The following is an 8948-nucleotide window of genomic DNA, read 5'->3' as shown; positions in this document are numbered from 1 at the left end:
GGTAAACTAAACTAAACAAAATTACAATAATTTGCAACAGTAATTTTTTTCTGTCTGCAAAATTGAGGCATTACAAACCTTTTTTGGGTGAGCGTCAAATTGTGGATGTTTGCTACACTATTAGCAGATAGATTATCCAATGCAACAGGGAGTTCATTTCAGAATATAAAGATACGCTCACACTGAGGGTATGACAAATCCAGATTTTTTTTTCCATACCTGATCTTTTTATCATGACTCAATCACCATTTTTTGGAAATTATAAGAAATGTGTGTAGGCTACAAAGATTTTGAATTGACATATTGTGTCCAGTTCCTCCTCTGACCAAGAAATGGGAAGGGGGCGTGCTTGGGGATTAGAAAGGGCGTTTTAACTGTTATTTAGTACTTATTACAATTGTTGTTTTTCTTCTCTAGGCTGTTGGGTGAAACTGCTTACTTCAGCAATAAAATACAGAAAGTACACCTGATTCAGGTCTGTGCAGCGGGGGTGACGTCATCGTTACGGCAACGACGGCAGTTAATCACCACGATAAAAGTCAAGGTCGCCATGTCCGTAAATGTTTGGAATTTGAAATCTGTCCTCATCATTCTCACCCTGTTCGGCTTCATCTTACTCCTGCGCAACATAATCCCTGTGGAGGTAAGAGAACTTTGTTTAAAAAAAAAAAAAAGAAGTTTTATTTTATTTTGCATGCTGAAGTTGTAGGCTACTCGTACGTTTCGTGTATACCTTGGCAGAATGTGTTAGGCGTGTACTTTATTTTCTGTAGAGAAAGTATGAGTGATAAACAAAACATGTATTCTATTTTAATTGAATTCCAAATAAATTACAAGGCATTTTGGAATACTGTAGCTCGGGATATAGATCAGGCGGTCATAGCCTGAATGCACAAATAAGTAGCTCAACAGAACATTATTTTGTCAACATGACAGCTTTCTTATTCACGATTAAAAGATAAAATAAGTAAGTGTTGAATAGGCCTGTATTTACAATATTTATTTGTGCAAATTCCCACAGTGTGTTTTTGTTCTATACCCTTGGTGGAACAAAATATTATTTAATATATGTAGTATATTGTTATATTATAGTTTGTTTGTTTGTATGTACAGTATACTGAATATGAAGATGTATGAGGTGAGATTTTTTTTTATAAACTTTTTTTGGCGGGTTCTGTTCTCACCTGCACAATTTTCCCCAATTTTACTGGTCATGTTATTATATTGTTTTGTTGTCTATATTCCAAATAAATAAATACAAAAATAGTATATTTTTATTGATTTATTTAAAATGATTCCTTTGAGCTTCCAGGGATCCGAAAAACCCTACATTAAAAGGCCATACTGTCAATATTTCAGTCACATAGACATCTTAATATCATATTATACACAATATAATTCCAATGAAATTGGGATGTTATGTCAAACATAAAGAAAAACAGAATACAATGATTGGCAAATCATTTTTTACCTATAATTCCTCTCATTTTAAATTTGTTGCCTGCAACACGTTAAAAAAGAAAAGAAAAGACAGGTGCGACAAATTTTAAAAAAGCACATGTTTAGAGCATTCCACAGTTGAACAAGTTAATTGAAAACAGGTGAATGTCATGACTGGATATCAAATCAGCATTCCCGAAAGGGTCAGTTATTCACAAGCGAGGATGAGGCGTGAACAGATAAACCATTTGTTTTGTGAAATCTTACCTTTTCGCTTTGCAGTGAATGGCATTTAAACAAGTTATCTTAACAGCAACCCTTCCCACCAAACAGAGCAGGGAACAAAAAAATGTCATCGGTGATGGACGTACTTGTAAAACTGGATTACTGCTCGGCTGTCAAGTGATGTTTTCGTGAAGAATATAGTGCCATTTGCATGCGTGTTGGTTTACATATGTCATCAACATTCTGTTGCGCTTCTTCATTCCCTCTTCTGGCTGTAAACTGGCTCACAACTGTGGGAGGTGGGACTCACACACATACAAACATACACACCCATACACGTGTAAATCTTAACCACATTTTGATTAATTGCCCAGCCATACGTCACACATGAGAAAGTCCGCCACTCTGCAGTGTGCACAGTTAATAAACAAAACAGCATATGTAACTATATATGCTTGACATGTGATCTCTTCAGAGTTGGAAGTACCACACAGTGTCACCACCGTACAAGGTCCAGAACCGGAACCAATCTTCAAATCCATTTAAAAACCTCCCAACATTTCCCCACAAGCGCACCTTCTGTCCTCATCTGTACCAGCCACTGTCCCCTGAAGAAGAGCTTGAGGAACGCAACCTGTTGGACTCCCATCGCCTGGCCCCGGCCGCCCTCTGGCTCCGAACCACTCAACCTGTCCCAGACGAGTGACCCGGCCCACAGCCTGTTCACCATCGTAACCTCCCAAAACAACCACAGTTGGTACGTGGGCGACCAGCTGGAAGTGCAGATCCACCTGCACGACTTCAAAAGGCCAACCCAAGCGCTACGGCGGCGATTTGCTGTTGGCTCGGTTGCACTCCCCAAAATACAAAGCGGGCGTGGCCGGGGAGGTGCTGGACCACAAGAACGGACTTTATTCCGCTCGATTCCCGCTTCTGTGGGAGGGCTCTGCTCAGGTCGAGGTCATGATGGTACACTCGAACGAGGCCATCGCCGTGCTGCAGCGACTGAGGGAGAAACGGCCCGATCGAGTGTACTTCTCCAGCATCTTTCACCAAGGAGAGCAGTCTGAGAAGATGGGGTGCAACCTGTGCCTGCCGCAAGACAAGGGGCCACTGTGTAACTACACGGACCTTCACACTGGTGATGCTTGGTATTGCTACAAGCCCAAAATGCTCAGCTGTGACACCAGAAACAACCACTTCATGGAAAGCCCCCTCAAAAACATCATCACCAACAAGGAGGCTTTGCTCTTTCAGAAGTTTGTACACTCAATAAATATTTGACATAAGCTGTTCCAAAGGTAATCCAAACAGAACAAGCTGTTGACCCAAAAATCACATTTAGGTTATTGTAAGTGTCATCTCTAAAGTACTTCTAAACAGCACTTGGTTTCATAACCGAAAATCTGAAACAAAACAATCTAGTATTTCTATTTCTGTTTTATGACTTCCTAGTGTCATCGAAGGAGGATTTGGCTGGTACCATTGCAATACACTCTGAAAACAGTTGGGTCAAAAGTAACCCAATTATGGATAAACAATGGACCGATCCACTTAATGGGTCAATTTGACCCAACATTCTAGGTTGTTTTATACAAAATGACCTATATTTTTGACCCAAGTAAATGATCTGACCAATATTTATGAGTTGTTTTACACTGAAAGACCCATTTCTTGACTCAAAGTTGGGTCAAATCGACCCAAGTTGAGGATCGGTCCATTTTTGACCCATAGCTGAGTTATATTTGGCCCAACTGTTTTTAAAGTGTTCCATCCATTTTCTACCGCTTATCCGGGGTCGGGTCACGGAGGCAGTAGCACTGATGGATGGGATTTAGGTTTTAGGATTGTGGCTGGTACCGTTGGAATAGCTCACTCTCTTTGTACAAATATCATTGTAGTATCTAATTGTTGTTAATTCTGTTGTAATCCACTTTTTGACATCAGAGGCGTGAACCTTAAATATCCCATCCATGCTTCCACATCGGACACCATCGTCGTGCTGCCTTCAAAGAAAGGTACTGTTGACCTACAGAATTATAACTCTCACTTTTGGGGGATGGCGATTAGTCACCACATTGTGTCCGCCATCAATGTAGAAAATGGCAGTAAAATACCGGATCCCGTGAAGCTGGCAACATCTGGATACTACTACCAGGATATTTGGAGGCCGTTGGGTGGCGTGACCGAGCGCCAGGTTGATGGGCTGTCCATCACTCAGTGCTTGGCCAACAAGTTGGTCTACTTGTACGGCGACTCCACCATGCGCCAGTGGTTCGAGTACCTCGTCACTGTTCTTCCTGGTGAGTGTGTCTTAATGGCTGAATGGTGGACAGTGGTGGGAAACAAAAGTGTAAACATAGAAATGAATTGAATCAGCCCCTGGTCAATAAAAAAAATTACAATATCTGAAATGTACTTGAGCACAAACTTAGAAATAGGGATGAGAATTGATAAGAATTTTGTGATTCTGCTTCCATTATTGATGCTGTTTATGTATCTGATTCCTTGCTGATTTCCTTATTGATTCACATTTGGTGAGGGAATCAAATAATACAATTGTTTTTTTCCCCTAATAAATCCCAAATCAAATAACTTACAGAATTGTCAGTGATAAGCTGGTAAACCCTATCATTCTTCTTTGCTGATTTTCTCTGGAGGTGCTTGTCCTTTAAATGCTTGCCTGGACCTCTTCGTCATTCCACCTATCAAACCATCCACCTTATTGTTCCATATTTGTATTGGCATATAGGCACAAAAACGGCATCATTCCACAACATAATCATTTCCAGAATTATGTGAAATGACATTGTTACATGTTAAAGTCGCTACAGGTTTACACATCGCTACAGTATAAAGTGTTGCCTTTTTACATTTCCTAATTATTATGAAAAATCACGATTTTAAAAACATGATTGGTGTGGTGTCTTCACATCCAATGAAAATAATTATTTATTAATAAAGAGGCATAATTATTATAGGTAATTTGAGCACATTTGTTATTTCACAAGTGTGTTTCAAACCCTTTGTATTAATCCCAAGAAGTAGCTCTCGTTTTCAAAAAGGTTGTTGACCTGCACGACATACTGTGCCACAAGAATCAGACATCTGAGCTTTCCTGCTTTACATAATCAATACAGCTCACAATTCCACATTTTTTATTTGCTATTTTATCCTTTTACCTATTTTAAAATAATATATGAATAGTATTTTCATTAACACAGTGTCATTATTTACATTGATTTATTTATTAACTTTTCCTTTACACCAGGCCCGGACTGGGCCATCTGGAGGCCCGGGACAATTCCCGGTGGGCCGCCCTATAGTTTGGGCCACAAATCATTTTAAAATCATGCTGGAAGCAGCCCAAACATTCGTTTTGAAATCAAGAATATTCCCATCATCTTAAATTGACTGTGTCATTGACTGTGTCATTGACTGTGTCATTGACTGTGTCATTGACTGTGTCATTGACTGTGTCATTGTCAATCAACTGTAACTCCAATGCTCCTTACATAGGCCATTATGTTATAACACAGACTGCCTGCCTTTGTTACTAAGGGTGTCACTGAGTTACATTAATTTAATACCAAAAGTAGCAAAACTTTAATTCACAAATATAAACAATATAACTATATTGAACCTTGTCTGTACAATAATAACACATAAAAGAGGCAAAACACAATCACAAGTGTTACTGAGGGGAATGGGAGATGATTTTTGAACAAACAAATAATTAATTAAAAATGGTGTGCATTAGTTATTTCCTTTGTATGGATTGTATCAAAAATGTACTGTCAATGCTCAATAAATATTTTATTTAAGAAATAAATGAAGTTTGGTTTATCTGTAAGCAGTTGATGATGATAGTGATTACACCCTATCAACTGAGACTATAAAATTGTTTTTCAAGACTGTTGGGGTTTGTTGTGTAGTGTTTCCTTGAAATAATGCCATAATATTTTATGTTTTTAGTGCATATAGTAGAAGTGGTACGTCAAGTCACTATATTAAAGAGGTATTTACATGTATGTGACTCTGGATGAGTGACACAGTTATTACACTTTTGGCAGTGTTTGTGATGACGTCCAAATGTCTTGTTAAAGATGCTGAACCGCCACTTGATCTTGACCAGTAGTTTCCTCTCATGTAGCTTTATTTTCTTCTGCTCTGCAGGAATGAAGGAATTCAAACAGGAGAGTACAATAAAGGTGGGGCCCTTCATGGCGCTGGACAGCACCCACAACATTCTGCTCAAGTACCACTTCCACGGCCCGCCCATCGTCTCCAAGGCCAATGCTGTGGCACACAAGATACGCTACATCGCCAACGAGCTGGACGGCCTGACCGGCGGTCCCAACACGGTTGTGGCGCTCAGCCTCTGGGCTCACTTCAGTCCGTTCCCTGTGGAGGTGTACATACACCGCCTCCGGCATATCCGCAAGGCGGTGGTGCGACTGCTGAACCGGGCCCCAGGGACGGCGGTTGTGGTCCGCACGCCCAACCCTAGGGCACTGGATCAGGAGCTCAGCCTGATCTTCAGCGACTGGTTTGCGCTGCAACTGGACGTCGTGCTGCGTGCCATGTTCAAGGATCTCAACGTTATGCTGGTGGACGCCTGGCAGATGTGCGTGGCGCATTACCAGCCTCACAACGTCCACCCACCTCGGGTCATTGTCAGAAATATGGTAGACATGATGTTGTCCCACGTTTGTCGTGATGGGACCACGACCGATGCATGATCGTATCTGTGGATGTGTCTTTGTGAGTGATGTCGCAATTTCTGCCAAGTGTCTGTAATCAATAATGTTTTTAAAGTCTTATCGTCATGACTGGGACCTGTTAACATTTTACTATTTCATTTTATATTTTACCTCTTTTGAATTTAGTTAAAGTTGTGAAGATGTAGATATAACTGTTAACTCAATATAGGTTGATGAGTCATGCTTTTGTCCTCTTTGTTATCTGTTCTCTTTTCCCAGAAATGAGAAAGTTAATACGTTTCTTTTATTTATCTAAGTCTAGATATCTATTTTTATTTTATTTATCTAAGTCTAGTTTCTGTTCGTTAGAAATCCGTTTTTTGAAAAACCAAGGACGAGCTAGCATACTGGGAGGGGAGAGGCAGTTTCCTGGGAAACATTGTTTTTTCTAATAAAAGTCCCGTGTCTAAGAGAGACGACACACATTTGGACAGAAACATGGCTTGGTGAAATTCCTTTGTGTCATCAGAAACTTTCTGATTAAAAAACCTTGCAAGGACCCTCTTCACGAGATCTCAACTCTGATTTATTTGAACACGCAAAAGATTACAAAAAGAGGTAATCTAACAGACTTAATCTATTTCCACAACAATGGGCCATTGTCTGTGGTTGAAGTGTCTGTAATCAATGATGTCTTTTTAAAGTCTTATCTCATTGGTGGAGGCTTTGTGGTACCGCTACTTCAAGATAGTATAAGAATGTTGTGAGTCCGCTGTAACTTCGCACTTGCGAGACGCTGCCACCATTGCTGGGAGCTCGCTTGTGGCCGGAATATTCTGTAGAAATAAAACCTTCGAAGGAACTGTTCACCGATCTCCAGCCTGTATTCAGATAATCAACATTCTCACTATGCGAAAGAAAACGAACACGCGAAGAAAAATATTATTTTCTTCAACACCTACTTGAAGTGTCCCAGTTCCGCCCTCATTTGCCCCAAGTGTTTGGGGCAAATGTAAACAACAAAAAATGGCTGATTCCAATGAATTATTTGTTGTTCTGGTTAACGCAGGCATTCCAAATCACATTGTGTGATGTGAACATATGTCTTGTATTTTCATTTGCCTCGAACGCTTTGAGGTCGGAACTAACACAATCCAAGTGGGATAAATCTGATTTCCAACTTCCCCGAATGCAACATTTATCCTCAGTGAAAGGACGCTCTCCGCTCATGGAAAAGCATTGGACTTTGAGTCGCTGTAATTTGATTTGAAAATGTGATCAAATGTTGTTTGACTACTATAACAATATGCCTGGTTTGTATGCTAGACACAGGCAAAAGCAATACAATACCAGGCTGTACCGTGGAAATGAAGCGGAAATATAAGAAATGCCCCAGATGTTTGGAATTGTCAATACCTCGTTAGTAAGGGGGAGTGCAATTTTCAGTACATTAATTTTTCATGAGCGCTTTATTTTTGAGAACCTAATGGAGCAGTTACATAAAATATGTTTTTTCTCAAATGGAGGTACGTGAGATTTAAAAATAAATTTAGAAAGTAGCATCTAGGCAAAATGCCTTAAAAAATTATTAATTTGTGTAAATATTGCAGTAAAATATAAGTTAATAATTTAACTTCATAAAATAAATGTTGCTTATTTTCATTGTCTCCCCATAGCACAATGGCTCGACACAACTTAGCATCACCTGTCCGTCATTTCAAAACTTTATTATCATTATTTTTTGAACAAATCAAACACTTTTACAAATTGACTAAGAACCCAAAAGAGGACAGTTAATGGCGATAATGTTATGTGCGCAAATCTGTATAATTAATATATTTCGATTTCACAAAAGTTTTTTTTAACGCTTTATTGATCAACGTGCACAGTCAACAACATGCATCGCAAAAGTCACATTAAAGTAGTGCAAGTCCAAACCAACAATATTAATAATGCAACAAATAGGCAGCTCGATTTCCAAAAAGTTCAAGAAAAAAACCCACCTCTAATGTTCCGCCCGCATTAGTTTCACGAACTCCCAAATCGAGCGCACTCTTGCTCCATCTTAAATCTCGCTGCTTATGCGTTCTTTGGATAGGTGCCTCCAACCAGGGGACCAGCGCCCCCCAGAGGCCTGCAACAACCGATGCAGCGGATGTGCGAACCAGTCCTGCTGTGTCCTCTTCCTCGTCCGCATCAGCAGCAGCTGCTACCGTACTTCCCTCTTCCGGCACATCATCAGTCGGAGAGGTCAGCAGAGTCATCCTCAGGGTTGCAGAGACAGACGACTCCCACTGCAGGGACCACGGCACCCGCCGTGTCGGAAACGGCGCTGTCCGGTAAGTGTCCCCCTGGCGTGTGTATATTATAAAAGGTGACATTTTATAGAAGAAATACTCTTTGATTGTTCATAGTTGAGAGTGCTAACTGGCCATATGGGTGAAATTATATAGCTAAAATACCATCGATGCCAGAAAATGTACCTTTAAACGGTGTGCAAAGTTGACATTTTGATGTTGGCCCCTCTCATGACTATAAAAAATAGTTTGATGAAGCATTGAAACACAGGATAACTGTCTT

The 8948-nt window shown here is 40.1% G+C and overlaps 1 pseudogene; it reads left to right on the top strand.

Moving 5' to 3' along the window:
- Positions 1-506: 506 nt before the first annotated feature.
- Positions 507-6854, top strand: LOC144060003 (NXPE family member 3-like; annotated as a pseudogene).
- The last annotated feature ends 2094 nt before the right edge of the window (positions 6855-8948 follow it).

The sequence above is a fragment of the Vanacampus margaritifer genome, chromosome 11 (genome assembly GCF_051991255.1).
Source record: "Vanacampus margaritifer isolate UIUO_Vmar chromosome 11, RoL_Vmar_1.0, whole genome shotgun sequence".
Lineage (NCBI taxonomy): Eukaryota > Metazoa > Chordata > Actinopteri > Syngnathiformes > Syngnathidae > Vanacampus > Vanacampus margaritifer.
Note: the sequence above shows the minus strand (reverse complement) of the source record. Positions and strands in the feature narration are given on the sequence as shown.